This window comes from Leiobunum rupestre, chromosome 5, assembly GCF_980474605.1.
Source record: "Leiobunum rupestre chromosome 5, qqLeiRupe1.1.hap1, whole genome shotgun sequence".
Classification (NCBI taxonomy): domain Eukaryota; kingdom Metazoa; phylum Arthropoda; class Arachnida; order Opiliones; family Sclerosomatidae; genus Leiobunum; species Leiobunum rupestre.
The window spans coordinates 16,464,763-16,485,337 of NC_143388.1; the positions used below are offsets into that span (position 1 = coordinate 16,464,763).

The 20,575-nt window shown below is 36.8% G+C and overlaps 1 long non-coding RNA gene across 1 annotated transcript in view; it reads left to right on the top strand.

Annotated features, from left to right (window-relative positions):
• Positions 1 to 20,575, top strand: part of LOC149943650 (uncharacterized) — a 278,012-nt gene that overhangs the window by 145,664 nt on the left and 111,773 nt on the right. Inside the window, exon 4 of the long non-coding RNA XR_016481060.1 lies at positions 16,293 to 16,318. This is a non-coding gene — a long non-coding RNA (uncharacterized LOC149943650). The remainder of the gene's footprint in view (positions 1 to 16,292; positions 16,319 to 20,575) is intronic.

The following is a 20,575-nucleotide window of genomic DNA, read 5'->3' on the forward strand; positions in this document are numbered from 1 at the left end:
TCGGTTAATATTTGGAGAATATTCGGTTAATATTTGGAGAATATTCGGTTAATATTTGGAGAATATTCGGTTAATATTTGGAGAATATTCGGTTAATATTTGGAGAATATTCGGTTAATATTTGGAGAATATTCGGTTAATATTTGGAGAATATTCGGTAAATATTTGGAGAATATTCGGTTAATATTTGGAGAATATTCGGTTAATATTTGGAGAATATTCGGTTAATATTTGGAGAATATTCGGTTAATATTTGGAGAATATTCGGTTAATATTTGGAGAATATTCGGTAAGTATTTGGAGAATATTCGATTAATATTTGGAGAATATTCGATTAATATTTGGAGAATATTCGATAAATATTTGGAGAATATTCGATGAATATTTGGAGAATATTCGATAAATATTTGGAGAATATTCGATTAATATTTGGAGAATATTCGATTAATATTTGGAGAATATTCGATTAATATTTGGAGAATATTCGATTAATATTTGGAGAATATTCGATTAATATTTGGAGAATATTCGATTAATATTTGGAGAATATTCGGTTAATATTCGGCATATGTTCGGAGATATTCGGGGAATATTCGGCAACTATTCGGAATTAATTCAGTTTACCGATTTCCCATTTAAACGAGGGCTATAAGTCGCAAGATGATTTGGCAATCGAATAAATAAAAAAATAAATAAATAAAACGTTTGAAATTGTTTGTTTCTAAAAAAAATCTATTAAACCTTCGTAAACTACCCTAAAAAAGAATGCCATTTTCTTACAATATCAAGTCTATTGGCAAAACTATTTAAAAAATTTTAGGTGTGACGTTTTATAAAAGAAAATATTTAACCTTTCAAAACAAATCCATTAATTTATGGAACCAAAAAGACTTTATTTTCGCAGTTCCCATTGTCTTCCATATTAATTTTAGGGCCAAATTTTTAAATTAAAATGAATTAGGATTAAAGTACTGATGGTAGATTAAGAGTTAAGCTCCACCCTGTTGCGTCCCACGGATTTTCTTTCACTTTAGAAAGTTTGCTATTCTTCATAACTTTTCGAACGTAGCTTAAGTTCATTAGTTGGTCGTTAGAAGAAAAGGCCGTTCTTTTTCATTCGGCAAAGTCCTTAATAAGGGACAGGATTTCATCCATAGTTAGCTGACAGGGATGACCACCTTAGTCTTTATTAAGTTAGCGAAAGCCCGTAATTCCATAACCCATCAATTCAGCCTTTCGCAACACGTTCTCTCCTCGCTGGTAGCTTTGGTTTGAGCCCACACCGTCATACGTAATGGATTTTCACCGATAGCGGAGCTGTCCGGTCAGGTTTCCAAACGAATAAACGTATTCCTGTTACTTAAACAGAAGGCTATTATTCGTTCTTCGGGCTTCATTAGTGCTAAGCCTTTCTTTTCTTTATTATAAGCTTTATCCTTATTCTTTCGCAAATTTCGTCAGATTTTTTTCGGTTAATCTTAGGAGCTTGGATTACTTTACGCAATGACCTTCGAACTTTGCGATTAATATGGATATTATTAAGGTTTTTTTCTTATTCCTTAATCAAATTGATTTCTTATCTTTAATAATGACTGGTTACGGGAATGTTGAAATACGTTTCTTTGCGGAGGTTATTAGTAATCTTATAAGCAAGAATATGTTTATTTATGGTTTATTTATCAGCTAGGGTAATACCTGTGAAGCCTTGGGGGCCCGATTTGGAACCAACGAGGTATATTTTGTAACTAAAATGTATAGTTATTTCTAATAGTTAAGAGCTGTATGGAGGCCCGAAATTAAGCATTCCAAGTAGAGATATGGACTCCTGTAATGACTTAATAAAATATTACTGTAAGGACTTAGTAAAATTTTGGACATAGGAATAATATGGGATCGAATCAAAATTAAATATTTTTGGACCAAACTTTGATCCCTAATAGTTTTAATCCAGATAGATTTAGCAAATTTGGAATAAAAATATTTTGATCCAGTGCGATTTGTTAAAATTTTATCCAAAATATAAATTTAATACAATTTTTTTGGCAAGAATTAATTTAATTTGTATTTTATCCCAATTAAATCTGTTTAATTTTCATCATGTAAAATTTTACTTCGTGTAGTACTCCAGGAATATCTATTTATATAAAAAACATAGTTTCCCGATGTAATAGTTTTAGAAAGTTAACGTATGATCAAAAGTATATAATAGTTGCCGTTGGTTTTTCAATGACACGGTTTGGGAAGATAAATTGTGTGTGGCGAAGATTGTTATTTATTGATTTTCTAATACTCTTTCGTAGATCAAATATGCTTTAACAATAGGTAAATCATTTGGGGTAGGTACATTTGTTTGAATTTCATTCGTCCGAACCGCCGAAATAACAAATGTTTCAATTGTTCGAATTGGACAACTTGTTTGTTTCATTCGTCGGAATCGGTAGCATCACTTGTCCGAATTCTGTCGCTAAATTAGTATTTCTTATTGCTGTTTTAGGTTAGGTTAGGTTCACGTTAATGTTACAATTTTTTTTACATTAACGATATTTAAAAAAAAAACAATTCCTAATGTTCGAAAAAAAGGACAAACGATTATTCGAACAAATGAAATTCGCCAGTAAAGTTAACATAAATTGAACGACTAAATCACCAACAAAAGTTGTGATACATTTTTCGGGCAAATGAAATACGTTTTCGGACGTACGATCCTGTTTTTCGTCATTCGGACATTTGTACCACCGTTCGGACGAATGAAATTCGAACAAATGTACCCAAATCAATCATTTTATATCTTTAAGCTAAGTAATGGACACCGTAATTTTGTACCGTGACGCGATTTTTGCGTTAAATTTTATCCCAAAAGAATATGTATTGGGCTCGCGAAGAAACATGTTTAATTTTAATGGCCTATATTCATATTATACACTTATGATGTAACGTACCTTCACCGGCTTCCACCGCGTTGCTTAATTTTAAAGTAATGCAAAGCTTAAAGAGTAAGTGGCAAATTATTTGTTTCCGCCTTGATTTTGTTATAAATTTAGAGCTTACGTTTAAAATATCCAAATATAATGTTTCGTTGCTTTCCATTTCGTAGTTAATTGCAATAATTAGTAGAACGCCAAAACAATTTCAAATTTTAGCGTGGTGATTGACGTCATTCATAAAAAGTAGATGCTACTGATTCCGTGGCCGAAACCGAAAAATATCCAATAGAACCATGGGATTCTACTACTGAAATTAGTTTAAAAAATAAGCGCGTTATTGTCATCTCCATTACAAGTATGATCTGGGTAGGATAGTGGGAACTATATAACCTACCAGAAGCAGTGGGAATAATCTAGATAAAACCGTAGTAAATGACGTCACAAACTAGGCGCGATAAAATTATCGTTCAAAATAAAAGCCACAGTGGGGCGCTGCGAGTAAATTTAATTTTAATATTAAATAAACTTAACGACGGTATTTCATCAAGTGAGTTACATTTTCGGAAAACCCATCATCAAATGAACGAGAAAAATATAAAGTAGTTAAATTTATATTCCGAAAATCTATTTGCAAATCACTCTTTAAATACATGTTATATTAGAATTATATGGAGGTACATTTCTTGTACATAATGTTTGCATGGAGATATAACCAGCACTTCCCAGTCATTTATAGTTACCATAAGTAGATAAAAAAGAAAGTGTAAAATCTTCTATTAACTCCGATAGAGCGTACGTATACAACGTGTTGCAAACGAGACCTCCGACCCCGAAATAATAGCGTTGCGTCGAGCCATTATAACTTGACGACGGCGGCAAAGTTGTAAAAGCTCTCCATAGATGGCTCTGATAAACAGGCGACATCAAAACGAATCTCTAGATAAATTTTGAAAAGGCAGCAACGGGCTTTTGGGCGTCGCTTTCTTTGAGCTTAAAAACCTTTTCTGGGGAGATAAAATTGGGGAGCCCGGGTAATCTTCCAATGATAAGCGAATAATAAGAGTTTGTATTCCCGCGTGGGGGCGCCGCGTATTCTCATTACGGGCGCTCGGGCCGAGCTCCTCCGAGATCCATAAACTCTCGTATTAAGCGACGCCATTTTGCCAGAATCGAAACGCGCCGCTGCCGACAACGCCATCTCGCGAGGATAACGGTAATTACCGCCAGGGCGACTGGCGGATTTAACGACTTACTCCAATCGAACTGTCTCGAATGAATAATTTTTGGGTGGAAGGAATTCGTATCCTTAATACTGATAACCCATCCGTTTTACAGACCATAGTTTTTACCTCCGTATAAACATTTTGTATCGACGTCACTAGATGGCTCTGCCATAGGCGGGACTTATCTCGTTGAAAGTTCCAAGTGAGCTCGTCGGTCGCCAAGGTTTTCTCGGTTTTTTCCTCGTCTTTAAAGTTTACTCGATAAATATTTATTAGGCTCACAGGGAAATCGAATTTAAAGGCTCGGGCTCTCCGCAGTTTGCATATAGCTTTATCGAGCGACGCTAAGTCTGTTGTGTGTTAAATGCCCCCTGAGACACTATACGGCTTGCTTTTGGGAACGCGTGTGACGGAGAGAGAGAGAGTGCGAAGAACCAAACTGCAACTTAGAAGAGGCCAAGCTATTTCGATACTTGTTTCGTTGTATAAAGAAATCACTTTCTTCAGTTTGTATGCCGTTGTTGTTGACATTGGTTATAAAACTTTTAACCTTGATGGATAAGTAAAACAAAAAAGGCTTCGGGGTTAAGGTATTGCATTTTTGTCCTTTGAAGAATGCAAATAAGTATCGATATAGCCTTTAGGCTATTCTCAAAATCCTTTATCCCCAGCATAGGACATATTTTTTGTTTCGCTTCCACAACCTCAAGCCCAAAACGTTTTCAACTTTTATCGTCAAAAGATGTCTTATGTTTTGCAGAAATTATGAAATTGAAACATTTTACAATGACAATTCAACCCAGTTTGTGGGACTAGCAACATTCTTAATTTTTTGGTTTGACAACTTTAGCATCTTTATGTGGGCCAGACACGTTATATTTTTGGAGGTATTTATAGACATTTTGTTTCAAAAGCGAGCACAGGTTTCCAGACATATTATATTTTGGAGGTATAGACGCTTCAATAAACCATCCTCCCAAGAAATCGCCAAGAAGTAATATTTCCGAGAGCCAGCACCTGCAAGTCACTGTTCATATTGTGCTTGTTAAAATAATATAAATTTTAACTCGCAGCAAGAGGAGCCGGGTTCGATCCCATCTTGTGGCACTGCCAGGTGCAAAACTCGGAACTACTCCTTCCGCGTTGAGTTTGCAAGTTCTCTCAAGGGGTTTTCCCCCGAGCTCTTCGTTTTCCCCTTTCCATCGAGGTTAACGGTAATAGTTAGTGTAGGGAGCTGTTGGCTCGCGTGGCATGAAGGGCTTCCCACCACCCCCCTACGCATTTTAATCCGGCCACCTTGAATTAATGGCTTTAAAAGTCACTAGATGACTTGAGCCTAAGGTGGTGCCAAGGGTATTAGCCTAGCTGATTATTATTATTACTATTATTATTACTAACCGAGCACAGGTTTGCCTGATAAATAATTTTACCTCTGTCAAAAATCTGGACAAACTTTCACATCCGTCATATTTACTTATTCATGAAGAATTTATACACCTATCCTGTGTACCTCCGCAGAATCCGGATGATTTTTCAAAAAAACGTTTGGGAAGAAAACCGAGACCGTCATATATTGATTTTCTAATAATATTTTATCTTTAAAATATATTTGATCAATCTACGCAATGTCATTTTTAGTTTTACATCTTTTAGCGAAGTAATAGATTCAGTAAATTTTCTTCCGTGGTACGGTATTGGCGTCCAAAGTAATCTGCGCCGAGGTATATTTTACTTCAGTTAAAGGTTATAGAAACTATAAGGAAAAAATGTTTGCAGTGACAAAGAAACGCGCTAAACAAAAAGTTATCAAATGTCCCTTCAAATGACTTTTATAAATTCAAACACTAACCATTAAATGTCCCTGGACATTTTACCAAACAAACTTGGTAAAAGTCGCAAACACGACAAACGAAGTAACAAATTAAGAGTGGCTAACGTTATAGATCGCCAGTCAATCTGGGTCAGAGTGTAAATTTGCACGAGCGCGTATGACTGTCAGTTTAAAGCTTTAAAGTTTCATAACGTCACCCCCTGCCAATCTTTTGCACTCGCTGTCTCCGCTTGAGGTGCCTATTAAGAGGCGCTCTTAACATTCGATTTTGAAAGCGTCGTGTACGAAGGGATTGCCACTCTAATTATCCTAATGCTTAGCCCTCGCACTTTCGACTAACTTTTCTAATGGCTTATATATTAGTATAAAGGCGTTGCTCTATATTAACGTACGTCTTCCAGTTTTCGACTGCTAAAACCTCGCGCTGCAAAATTATAGAGATTGCGCGGGTCGATATACGCGCCGAGAGTCCCGAGATTAACATGGTAGCAGAGCGTGCTAGCAGACGGCAATGCGCGCCGATCGTCCTGAGACTTATCTGGTAGGGGAGCGTGGCTGCAGAGCGTGGTAGGTCGCCTTGTCGCCGAAATTTCCAATTTCTATAGTCGGCATAAATGTATATTAAGCATATTCTAAAGTTTCGGTTGTGGGGAAATCAAGAAGAAGTCCACCTTGATTTGCAATTTCCCAAGTATAGACTCTTGCCTAATTTACTGATATTGGATATTAAACGTACGCAGCCGATGTCACTGTCGACGTTCGAGATATTTCGTCCCTAATCGGAGTATATATAACGAGCTAATGTAAAGTATATTTCTTCGCGATTCACTATATATTACGCGCGTGTGTGTCGAGAAAAACTTAAAAAGAGGGCGTTGTTTTCGTAATTTGAGTCACTTTACATTGCACCTAAAATATACTTTAAATTAAGCGCTATTTAGGACAGCAATGCCTACGCCGATCTTTTTTTACGCCGCCGACGTTTTGCCGACGTTTTCTCGGCGCGCCACCGTCCGTTTATAATATTTTTAACAGGGCTACCAGATTTTCCATTGATATCAGTCTCTTTGCAGCTTTATCAAAAATGTAGTTAACATTTAAATTAGCCGGGAGTAGTGGCTCACTCCTGTAATCCCAGGCGTCCGGGAGGCAGAGTTTGTGGATGGCCGTGTGAGGACGACCACCAATCCCCCAACGGGTGGTCGGAATACTTCCGCCACGGGTGTCCCCACCCCTGTCCCCACGTATCCCCCCGTTGGCGTGGCCGTTACACATATCTCGCCCTGATTAATCAAATGGACGAGAGGACTGAATTGTCCCACACGTCACAATCGAATAAAAAAAAAAACATTTAAATTATTACCTTGGTAGTGCAAATTAAAGACAGTTTATTTTCTACGAAATTTTATATAAACGCCACGCCACGTCGCCGCCTAAGTTAAATATTGGTAAAACGCCGCCGCCGACAAAATTTCGCGGCGTCGGGGTCCAAATCAAGTACGTTTGCAATCGAATTTTAACAGCTTGCACACTTTTCGCTAACCCAGGTTACATGAAAAACTTAAAACGTCGTTTGAACAATACTAAAACAAGCATTATGTATGGGTATGAGTTTGGTCTAAATACAATTATTTCTTTCTTCGTGTGCCCGGGTGTACCGCAAATGTCTCTCGTTTTATACTAGCATTTATTTCGACAAATTCGTTTTAATGATGTTCTTGAAATGTTCTTAGATAAAAGGTGGCTCTGCACAACATTAAGGGACCGAATCTGCCTTGGGGTTTTATTTATTAAACGCAGTGTCTCGTGAGAGTGAATGGCACAAAAAAAAACAAAGGCTAATTTAAAAACCTTAAAAGAACCTCATTGTACAAGGCCTAGGCGTATTTAAATTCAAACAAGTATTTACGCTTTTTAACAAGTACGCTGCTAGATCAATCATCAATAATAAGTTGTCATAACTCCGAGTCGATTTTTTGAGTTGGAAAGTTATAATTATCTCATATTTTTATTTAAACACTATAAATATATTACCGACGTGTTACGTAAGATCGGCAGAAATTGTTGAAGTTGTTAAATATTCGACTCCGAAGTACAAACGGACTAAGTAACACGTCTAAAATGTTCAAGTGAATCCCGACGTCGTTGTTCAAACTTCTAGAGTGCTTTGCTTAACCTCTCTATTACTGTTGAGTGCTTTTGTAATTATGCGAGATCTTTAAAGTTCAACAGATGTAGAGTTAGTTAGACTTCCGGGTTTGGGATTCGATATTATTTCGATCATTTTAGGGCATACGAAATTTGAAAATTCTACTATTATTTTACTCCACTTCTTTTAAAATTGGCTCGCGTGGCGTGTAGGGCTTGCCACCACCCTCCTACTCATTGTAACCCGCCACCTGAATTAATGGCTTTAAACGTCGCTTGATGACTTAGGCCTAAGGTGGTGCCTTGGGTATTAGCCCAGCTGATTATTGTTATTATTATAATAAATAAATTTCTTTTAAGTTTCTTAAAACATTGTTTGTTTAACAACGATCTCATTATTTACGGACTGTTAACTTAAGCTCGTAGGGAAAAGTTATGTTATATTAACGTAGGAAAATCAAACATTTTATAGTATGTAGAATGTAGATTTAAAAACATGTTTCATTTTTAAACTTCTGGTGGTATGCCATATCACGGCCAACTTAGATCCACTGCTACTCGCACTAGTGCGAGTAGCAGTGGATCTAAGTTGGCCGTGGCCATATCGAACCCAGAAATGGACTAAAAATGGTAAATTTAGAAATTTATTTTGAAACCCAAAAGAATATTTTAGTGTTCATTTATAGCCCGTAATAACATATTACAATGTGTTTGATCTTTGATATTTTAGAATCAAAGTTGTTAAGCGAAAATAAACTATATCTAGCGTCATATTATACCTTCGATTCAGTGAATAACTCGGAACCATAAACGAAACAATTAACCCACATTTACGCCCCAATTCCTGACGATAGATGGCGTCAGAATAGCTCGATACGGAGACACATCTGCTCGGTCGTAAAACGCGCTGTTTTTGGCGTTATTTTATGGCAGCGTTGATAAGCCGGCTGAAACGACCTTTTTAACACGAAGGCGTTGCGTTTGTAGTCTATAAAATATTGTTTTCATCTGGCGCGATAGGGGGCGCGTTTAGTTGGTAATTTATACACGACGTACTTTCTATTGTGTTGTATTCGGCGACCGAATCTTTGACACGCGAAATCGCTCTTGAAGATTTAATCTGGCCGCGTATAAATGAAAAGAAAAAAACATACATTTTCATTTTATGCTCGCGTGTTCCGTGTGAGCTGTAAAAAAGGCGTCAAAAACATTATCGTCACCCTACTCCTCCCACTCGTGATATTTTTTCTCGTCTTAAAAGAATTTCTGGAGCTATTAAGCCACGGCCACACTAGATCTTAAAACCCAGTTTAGGTGGGTTTGCACTTTGAGTTGGGAATATTAATCTAGAGATCCAATCAAATCTGCTCCCCGCGAAACAAGTTTTTGAAAATTACTAATGTGCCGTCTCCTCTAAAATGACGAGAAAACGTTATCATATGACCCGTAGCGCCATCCATTATTATTGAAAAAAATACATTTTTGCCGGAAAACGCGTCTTATTTGAACGAACCATTGAGATATAGACGGCGCCACGGGTAGAATGATAAAGTTTTCTCGTCATTTGGGAGCAGACGGTAGTATTCTTATTTTTTGATTGGACCTCTAGATTAATATTCCCAACTCAATGGGTTTGCATGCCAGTTTTGACTGCCGACTATAATTCTGGTTCTATACTATTGGACCGAATCCCGTTTGACCGAATCCCATTAAACCGAAAAGTATTTTCGTTTATAGCCCAACATGGCGGGATTAAGTTGAATGGGAAATTTAAATCTGGTTCGTTTTCACTTCGGGTAGGTTAGTTCAGGTTGGGTTAGGTTAGGTTAGGTTAGTTCATGTTGGGTTGGGTTAGGTTGGGTTAGGTTGGGTTAGGTTAGGTTAGGTTAGGTTAGTTCAGGTTGGGCTAGGTTAGTTCAGGTTAGGTTAGTTCAGGTTGGGTTGGGTTGGGTTGGGTTGGGTTAGCTTGGGTTAGGTTAGATATGGTAGGCAACTATTTCACGTCGGGTCTTATCAAGGTTATTTTCCAAAATTAAACCCGGAAAATATCAAATTTCAAGGGAAAAAGGTCTAAAAATTCACGTCGGTACGAAATAATAAATATTTAAGACATAGTTTAGTCCAAAGTAGATATACTATCGTCACGTAACCTACGATATATAAAAATGTATCACTAACGGTATATTGAATGAAAACCGCGCAAAACGCGGTTTTCGGTCGATTGGAATTCGGTTGAATGGTACATTCGGACGAATGGGATTTCGGTCCAATGGTCTACAATCGAGAATATGTAGCCGCTTTGATGAATCCTTATAAATTCCGTATTTAGGAATAATAATAATAATAATAATCAGCTAGGCTAATACCCAAGGCACCACCATAGGCCTAAGTCATCAAGTGACTTTTAAAGCCACTAATCCAATTGGTAGGGTTACAATGCGTAGGAGGGTGGTGGCAAGCCCTTCATGCCACGCGAGCCAACAGCTCCCTACACTCACTATTACCGTTAACCTCTACAAGTTTTTATGGAAGGGGAAACCGAAGAGCTCGAGGGAAAACCCCTTTAACCAGTGCAGCGAGTCCCCTTAGATTATGGGTCTACACTTTTATTTTCCTCACTACCGCCGACTTTATTAGAGTAAATTTACTTAAATTTACCCGTCTAAAATTTTTTAAAAAGGGCTTAGCACTCACTTTACGGATTTCCACCCGAAAGTGTTTTCTTTTGGCGCGCATAATTTCAATAGTGTCTCAAAGATTGGTGACATTTCAAAGCGATACCAACCAGAAATCTTACGGAGAACAAACTTATTGTAGGCTCATAATAACAATTGCAATTTCATAAATATTCCGAAGCTGTATAGTAAAAAAAATCTGTTCCAGGAGTACTTAAAAAACATTTAAGCCTTGCAAGGCTTCAGTTACGGGTTTTATTTTTATCCCTGTCCAGTGTGAAACGGCGCCGGCATATTTTTTGTCACTTTTGTTTTTAACAAGATTACCCCACGCGAGGGATCAAACCGGGCTTAAATATTCTACATCTACCTAGTTTTTTTCGTGCTATTTTGTAGCTTCGGTCGCATTATAACGCTTTGCGACGATGTTCGTGAAGTCCATTTTCTACCTTCCACCAGAAGTATATGATATATCTTAGGAAAGATGTAACCTTTTCCAATCCAGCTCTCATTTTTTATTTCGTGCCCCCCGGGCAAGAAATATTGAAAGAGGGATTGGGAAATATTGCTGGTCGCAATAGATTATATAATAACTTTCTAAAACTATTGCATCGGGGAAATATGCTTTTTAAAATAATAATAATTATAATAATAATATTAATAATAATAAGCTAGGCTAAAAACCAAGGCTCCACCTTAGAGATTGCTTACTTAAATGCTTAATTTAACGGAATTCTGCAGAGTTCGATGAAATTAAACATTTAAGTTAAAGCGATATTTCCAAGTAGCCAAAAAGTACCGCGTATAAAGCTATACAACGCGAGAACAAATTATTTACATATTAAATTTTTGAATACAAAGTTTTTCTTAAATTTCTTTGTACAAATTTTTGCGTAACAATAGAGAAATTTTATAGGTCACTGAGCATTATGAATTCCTGAGAATGAAGGAAAAAAACCCAGAATTCCCCGCGGGCGAATTTTTAACTCGGTGAATTTTTAATAAATGCCCGAGAAGAATTACGCTAGACGGCAGCTACCCCAGCGCGCGGCGTGGTGAATTAAAGTATATACAAGATGGGTTTCTTTATTATTGTTGACGCTAGGGTCTTCTTTTGAAACGGGAGAAAAAGCCCCAGAGGTTACAAAGAGGCCCCTTTTAATGGCTGGAAAGATATTCCCTTTTGTAGTTTCTGTTGCGTCAACAGAGGGCGACGGCGTCGTTTCCTCTTCAATCCCCCGCTTCTACTAGAACGCGTTTTTTCGGAAGAGTTTGATTAACGTCTACTCTGGCAAATGATTAATACCAGCTTCGAACGTGATGTACGGAGGAGCCGAGAAAAAAAAAGCCATAACCCGTGTACCAAAGTTGCGCGAAAAGACTACTTTCTAAAGGAAATAGAACTAAGCCTCGGCTACCGCGGTTAAGCCTCGGTCAAAAGAAAGAAAAAAGGACGCGCTTTTCTTGACTCGTACGCCGAATTTCGGTGATTAACGATTAAGTAAGAAGCGTGCTCGGACTTTCAAGTTATTGCGCCGCGGAAACTGGCCTGTTTTAGTTTCGCTTTTGAACCGCGAGAGGCCGTTTTATAGTGGCGCGGTTGGTTGAATTGAGTGGAAATTTTATAAACCGTGATCGGTGTTGGATATAACGTAGAGTTTTAGGTGGGCTAAGACTGTACCTAGTGTACACGTACTTCCGCGTGTGAACATACAATTTAACGGATGACCTTCGTTTATAATTTTAAAAGTTTATATTAAATATTGCGCTCTATAGTATCTAAATATTCTTAGATATAAACGAACAATTGTTTTTTCGTTTATGAAAATACTGTCTACTGCTTATTTTTGAAAACGATTAATGTCTATTGCCAATTTTTTAAAACGAACAGTTCCTACTGTCTATTTTTCAAAACGAACAGTTCCTACTGTTAATTTTTGAAAATGAGCAATTCCTACTGTCTATTTTTGAAAACGAAGAGCTTCTATTGTTTATTTTTGAAATAGAACAGCTCCTATTGTCTATTTATTAAATAGAACAGCTCCTATTGTCTATTTATTAAATAGAACAGCTCCTATTGTCTATTTATTAAATAGAACAGCTCCTATTGTCTATTTATTAAATAGAACAGCTCCTATTGTCTATTTATTAAATAGAACAGCTCCTATTGTCTATTTTTTAAATAGAACAGCTCCTATTGTCTATTTTTAAAAACAATAATTTCTACTGTCAATATTTGAAAACCAGTTTCTACTGTCAATATTTGAAAATCAGTTTCTACTGTCAAGATTTGAAAACCAGTTTCTACTGTCAAGATTTGAAAACCGTTTTCTACTGTCAAGATTTGAAAACAACAGTTTCTACTGTCAATATTTGAAAACAACAGTTTCTACGGTCAATATTTGAAAATTAGATTCTACTGTCAATATTTGAAAACCAGTTTCTACTGTCAATATTTGAAAACAACAATTTCTACTGTCAATATTTGAAAACAACAATTTCTACTGTCAATATTTTGAAAACCAACAATGCTTGATTTATTTTCTGAAAAAACGAACAGTGTCTGCCGTATATTTTTGAAATTAAACAGCATTTATTGTCTATCGAGGAAAGGAAAACAATATTGAACCTTCGCCTTTGCCTATCCTATTAAGTTAAATAGGCTAAACACTAAACATAGAACCTTAAAAACCTTAAAAATCGATATCCGATATTTCCAACAATAGACCCCGTTTTGAAATAAGTGCCATGAAAAGAAATAATAACGGCGAAGCACTAACCGCATTTTCGCGAAATGGACGACCCGAAAGGAGCTGGCATTTATTTTGGCTTTGTCAGAGGAAAATCTTTTGTACTTTGCAGCGCCAAGAAATAATAAAAACTAAAGTGTGTGCAGTAAATAAAACACAAAATGAACCACAAAGGGTTTTTTTTCTTTGCGCAGGGGGGCTTTTAGTTATTTTTTTCAATGGATTAGCGAATTTGGAAGGACAAAAAGTTCAACCTTACGGTGCTTTCGTCACAAGAGGTGGCCCGATACGAAATACATTTCTTTTTAGCTTACATATCGCGGCGATAAATTACGCTTTTTTCTTATTGGGTTTATCGTCCCACCTTCATCTCACCCGCTTTGATCATTTTTTAGATCTTGGCTATATAGAAAAAGTGATATATATCTTTGGTGTTATTTTAGGAATAGATTGAAAGTTGGGGGGGCCTTATTCCTTTTTATTTTTGGGACCTTTTCTCCCTTTTGGATGGAAGAGAAATGACTCCTTTTGTCGTTTATACATGTTATGAATAACTTAAATGTCATAGCTCTTCATTCCATATTTTTACATACACGGCTCATTTATTATAAATTGTTTCGCTTCTTTAGATTTTTTTGCAGCTCGTTTTTCCCTCAGTTAATTTTGGATTGCATCTACCGAATTGAAAACAACGTTTTTAGAAATACGATTTGAATTTTATTTTCAAAAAGCAATTAAGTTTAAAGCCTTTTCCGTATTTTCCTTTTAAAGTTGAAGTTATAATTTTTGCGTTCCATATTTATAAGAAATTTTCATCAGTTTGAAATACTACACAACGAAAATGTAAACAAAAATGTACAAATTTGATTTCTTTTTCCAATTTCAATATAAAATATGTTTTATTTTATTGCTTAGGGATATTTTGGGAAAACGTTACTTTTGCTAGTAAACAGATGTTGCCAGCAGCTCGATAGAGTGTTTATATCCTGATGTATTTCTGCAACTTTCGGTTCAAAGAAATCTAAATAACACCAATGGACAATTTAAATTTTTTTAATTTTTGGATAATATACAGGGTGTTTTAAAAGGTTATGCCAACATTTGAAGTAGTTGCAGGGGGTGAGTTGAGAAGTACGCCTGTTTTTTCACCCATTTTCCTACGATGAGTTAAAAGAGCCCCGGGAAGTTGGCTGAAACCAGCGCAAAACCAAGCAACAGGGAAACGCGAACATTAAGGTTTGGGTTCGTGTGATAGGTAAAAAAGGACTTTGTAAACAAATCGAGGTAACCAGAGTAAAAAAGTAAACTTAAACTGTATTTAAAGTTTCTGCTGCTTGGTTTTGTACTTGTTGCAGCCTACTTCCAGGGGCTAGTAGGCCACACTTTGGAGCTCTCTGGCGCTCTTTTAACTCATCGTAGGAAAATGGGGAAAAAACAAGCATACTTCTCAACTCACCCCCTACAACCCCTTAAAAATTTTGCATAACCTTTTGAAACACCCTGAAAATCAAAAAGGCATTTATTTATGCTACGGGAGAATCAATGTGCTTAGACTATTTTTATCGTTAGCTCCTTCCCTAAAAAAAATCAAATCAGTCCATTTTTATTTTTTTTAATTTCTATATAATATTTATACTGTGGGATAATGAATTTGCTTAGACTATTTTTATCGTCAGCTCCTACACTAAAAAAATCAAATCAGTCCCTAAGTATAAATAAATAGATTTTTAATTATATTAATTAATTTAATCTTTGCAATTACGTGACGTTCTAAAACCGTTTAAGCCACTCAATTCTTCTACTTTTTTCTTACTTCGAAAGAATTAATATAAGTATACCTAAGAGTACTTTAGAAAACATTAGTGTTTAGTGTTCAGCGTGTTCTTAAGCTTTCTATTCCATTTGAAAGTTTTTCGTCCCCCCCCGTTGCCTCTCCCCCTTTTTCTTTTAGTTCGGTAACGAAACTTAGGTTAGAAATCGAATGAAGTGGAATTTTATACAGTGAAAGAAGAGGTGTCGGTACACGGCGCCCCCTGGTTCTCTCCGCGGCGTTAACCCATTAGAAATGACACACTCTATCCGTTTTGTCTATACCGGACACCTGGTGTTTCTCACCTTCCGAAGGGTGGCGCTAACGTCGTAACCTGTCCAAAGTATATTTCCCACCCAGAGAACTCCTGCTAGTCACTTTCGCCTCCAGTCTCGAATGTCGGTTCGTTTTCTTTAACACTCTTCAGTAGAGGGTCGTAACGTCATCTCACACTTCTGCCACAACCCAAAAAGGAGGTAAAGTTTGCAATTAGATTGGGCGGAACTGTATTCCGGGTGTAGGAAAGCCCGACCAAATACCCCAGGCTTTTGAAAACCTTAGTTTTGCACTTTTACCGTGGGAATCCGATACGACAAATTTTTTTCCCCGTTCCTATTTTAAGTTTCAGCAGCAAAAAGTTCTTTTAGCTCGAAATTGATTGTTTGAAAATTAATTTAAAAAAAAAGTACGCCATCGCTTAAGGGGGATCGCTTCCTAGATGGCGCTAGCAGATAGTTTCCTGTAAATTTGCTTCTCCCTGAACAACCAAGTTCGGCGGGTCGAACACTTCTACAGGCGCTAGTAGGCCTTATTTATTCGCCTTTTCGCGGCAATATAGGATATTTAAATATATAAATTACTTTTTTAATTTAATTGAATTATAAAAATTAATTTGAAAATAAATAATTTATTATTATTTTTTTCTTTGCAGACTGCATTCTCGATGAACACTTAAAGGTAATGATATTTTATTTTGATTTTGGGCTTAATTATGGAGCTTAATGTCTGAATTCAGTGGCATAGACAAGGGGGGTTCCGGGTCCAGACCCCCCTTGTGCCTACTAAATTTCAACCCCTTCTCGAACCCCTGTTAACATTAATACTTCGACCTTCCCCTTGGCGAATTTCTGGTTACGCCACTGCTGTCATTATCCTTAGCAGGAATGCATACCTCTACTTGGAATGCTTATCCTGTAGTATCGCGTATGGTAAGATAACTCTGACGGCTTTGACCCCGCCTACGAGAGATAAATATCCTCTGCGCGCGCTCCCCTCTCACGTTGTTGTTTGTTAAGTTAACACAGTGACGTCAAAAAACCGTCAGCCACATCGAGACGAGAATCTGCCGAAATAAGCATTCCAAGTAGAGGTATGGATTCCTGTCCTTAGTTATATTGTTCGTCTAAAAGTATAATTTTATAAAATATCTTAATCCCTTGTTACGGGAATTATTTAAAATCAAATATTCCGAGATGCCGTAAGTTCGTTAATACCGAAATTGATTTGTTAAAACTCTGTTCGGAAAACCTTGAAAAGAACTCATAAATGCTAGCGGCCAAAACTTATATTTAAATTTTAATCTGATTCGAAATAAGCTTAGGAAAATGGATATTTTGGCATCTAGCAAAACCACTCATTCCCTTTTCATATGCAAAATATTCGCGAACACACAATTTCGGGATGTTTTTGGATAGGGGGGTCTCTCCACTAATTAGCATTCCTTCCCCCTCAGTCCCCCCCCCGTCCATTTTAGCGGGAAAAAGAATGGCAAAGGCTTAGCGTGAACAGGAAAGAGAGTAGAATTTCGCTTTCCTCATTTAGTACGTCAGATTAATAGGAGGCCCCCTAGCGGGTGGAGCTTGGAACTGAAACAAAAACGTAAAGCTATAGCCATCGCTTTCGAAATGCAGCCACCCACCATTCCGCCCACCTCCCTCTGGTTGCCGTACGGTGGAAAACTTTTGTGTTCGGTTACAAGGGTTTAAAGTCGAAACCAATCATTAAAGGAAGTTTGGTCACTTATTTTTCCGAGGAAGGAAGGATTTTACGAATGGCGCGGAGAAAGTCGGCATCGGATGGCCTTTGATTTATTGCTTTTTAATTCGGATCCGGTCTTAGGCGGGTGGTGGGCGTGGCTCTGTATATATACGGTTGTTTTTCACGTATTTTTAGATTTTTACGTAATTCTGTCCACTTAAAGTAGAAATTAAATTTCTTTGTTATGTAAATGTAGTTAATATTTCATTATAAGAACCCCTTGTTATAGGTTGTATCATAAGTAACGTATTAACCATAAGTATGACACTTACTTTTGTTTTAATTAATTAGTGTTGTGAGACGGAAAATTTTCCGGAAAATGACCGAGGCCTTTTTCCGGAATAATTTCCGTATTTTTCCGAAAAAAATTAAAAAAAATTAATTCCATGATTAATCTAATATATTGTTTGCAAATTTAAATAAAGTGGCATTTTCGCCTAATTTTTTCGAATCTAAAAGTAAAACTAAACCTCTAGACTAGATTAAATTGATTAACAATGTAACACATAGGTAACACTATTAATGTTTTGTAGTATGTTTACTGTTATTAGAATTTTATATCGATAAAAAGTTAAAAACATTAAACACCCTTAAAAAGGAATTTGTGTTTCAATTTTTCATTTTTCCGATTTGCGGAAAATTTTCCGCATTTTATTTTTCCGGAAAACAACACTAGTTTTAATGGAAATTTTCTTACATAATCTTTTTAAAACACTGACACTCTTGTGCAGCTCTAACTTGGACTTGAAAACGAACTGAGTATTATATTATCGTCTTTGGTAGTAGTATATTTCGTCTTTGGTATATTTTAGATACTAGGGGGCTCTGTGCTGAAGTAAACGTTGATAGCGTAATAACTCTGTAAATCAGTTCGGTAATAATGTTTGCTAATGGTCATAGTTATTATGGTACTTATGGTTGTTACGTTCATGGTTAAAGCTTAATAACGCGTAGCTGTTAAATGATCCTACATTAACCGACTTATATTTTATGAAACCTGGTAATACTTTAATACTAATTATTCCGAAATTTTGACCTGGTTTAATAATCTCTGACAACTCCGAGATAATGTACTTCAACGAACTAATGATTAAGGTAAAACAAAATAGTTTCAGTATGATTTATCACTATAATTATAATTCTTTGGTCTTGACAACGCTGTTGCTGAAACTAGTCGGGTTTTAAATCAAACTACTTACCCAATAATTTAGAGTATTTTATTATTATAATGATCTAAGACGGTTACTTACGTATAAGGTAAATAAAGAAAAATTAAAAAACCACTTTGTTTACGTAATACAAATTAATTTGTATTACGTAAACAAAGTGGTTTTTAATTTTTCTTTATTTATTTTATTATTATTTTAATAATTTATCAGCTTTAAAAACAATAATTTTGCGGTACTTGATGGGTTTGTAGGGTATTATTTTGTTGAACTTCAGAGCTCCCTTAAAGCAATTATTGTCGGCTCCATGTGAATTAGCTCTTTTTTTCAACAGATGTCGCTAGCGTCGAAATCAAAACCAGATGTTTGCGCTACATTTGGACCCAAAAGGTGGTACATAAAAGTACCCCTCGCGTTGATTGGCTCGTTTGTAAATTTGAAAATAACTTAAATTATAGTAATTTTTAACAATATATTTTGTATCGGATAAATAATTTAGGTTAAAGTCCACTAACTATAGTATAAGTTGTCTAATTATAATACTCTACAATGGCTCTCTGACGACGTTATCGTTAGGTTATTTTTGAATCTTAGCTTCCCTTGCCATTAATAGATGGCACCTCGATCTTCGGTAAAGTCTAGGTTGAAGTGCACTAAATAGAGTATAAGTTGTCTAATTAAGTATAATACTCAACAAAGTTTCTCTGATTACGTTATCGTTTCGCTATTTTGAATTTTAGCTTCCTTTTCCATTAATAGATGGCACCACGATCTCCAGTAAAGTCTAGGTTAAAGTCCACTAAATAGAGTATAAGTTGTCTAATTAAGTATAATACTCAACAAAGGTTCTCTGATTACTTTATCGTTTCGCTATTTTGAATCTTAGCTTCCTTTGCCATTAATAGATGGCACCACGATCTCCAATAAAGTCGTTTTTTCGAAGAATCTGATAGATTCATTGCCATCTCTAATAACAAGGGCATTATCATAATACAGGTGGCAATGATAGAGCGGACTGTTGCTTTAATTAAGATAATCTTTAATGTCTAATAAAATTAGGTGCGAATATAAGGCTGACTTGACTCTTCCTCCGATACGTGTATCTACTAACGCATATATTTAAGGATGTGTTTAACATACTGACGGCAACAATGGAATGAACTTTTTAATTCTGGGCCTCATCTCTGCCCGTTGAGAATCATGGTGCGATTCCCCGTCGTCAACTCGAGAGATGGGCATACGCTTGGTGTTGTAGCCTCCTCCCCTTTTTCCCTTTCTGTCTCTTCTCGCTGAAGTGTCGAGACCCTGGGTGCCTTTCTTTGGGACGCGTGTCCTGACGTCCGCTCTCCGCGAGCGTCCTGCCGCACATCCGAACCCGAAAGAACCTCCCCGTCTTCAGTTCTCATTCTCCACTCATCCCCAACTTCCGACGGCTCCATACTCGATCATTCTGTTTGAAATGTCCGCCAGTCTCGCCAGGAACCCTACGTCACCGGGCACTGAGTCCCGAGGTGTCTCTAAGCGAAAAGTCAACCGCCTTGACTTTCTATTCCAGCCAGCTTTCAGTCGTGCCGTCACGTTGCTCGGTATTTCGTGTCATCGTCGGAAAACGTCTAGCACCCGCTATAACTGACGCGAGAGGTTCGGGCCGGGATATGACGAGACTCGTGGTTTCTTAAGGCTTAGGGCGCCCTCCAGCGGTGGGTGGGAGCGCCACTCTCGACGACCCTCCCTCGCTTCTTCCTCGACTTTAAATTAATTTTTGAATGTCAAAATGCTGAACGGCGTGGATTTTTGACAATGGGGACGCTGAATGGTTTTGTTAAGGCGGACTTTTGCATATTTTAGTGGCGCTGGGGTGATAATATAGGCGTATATAGTGACTTTAGCTTTAGATCATATATATAATTTAAGGTGCTAAATCGGAAAACGGAGGCTTAACGAACGGGCTAAAAATAATCAGCTTGATTTAGTGGTCGCGATTGTACCTCGCTACTTTTGTTTTAATTAA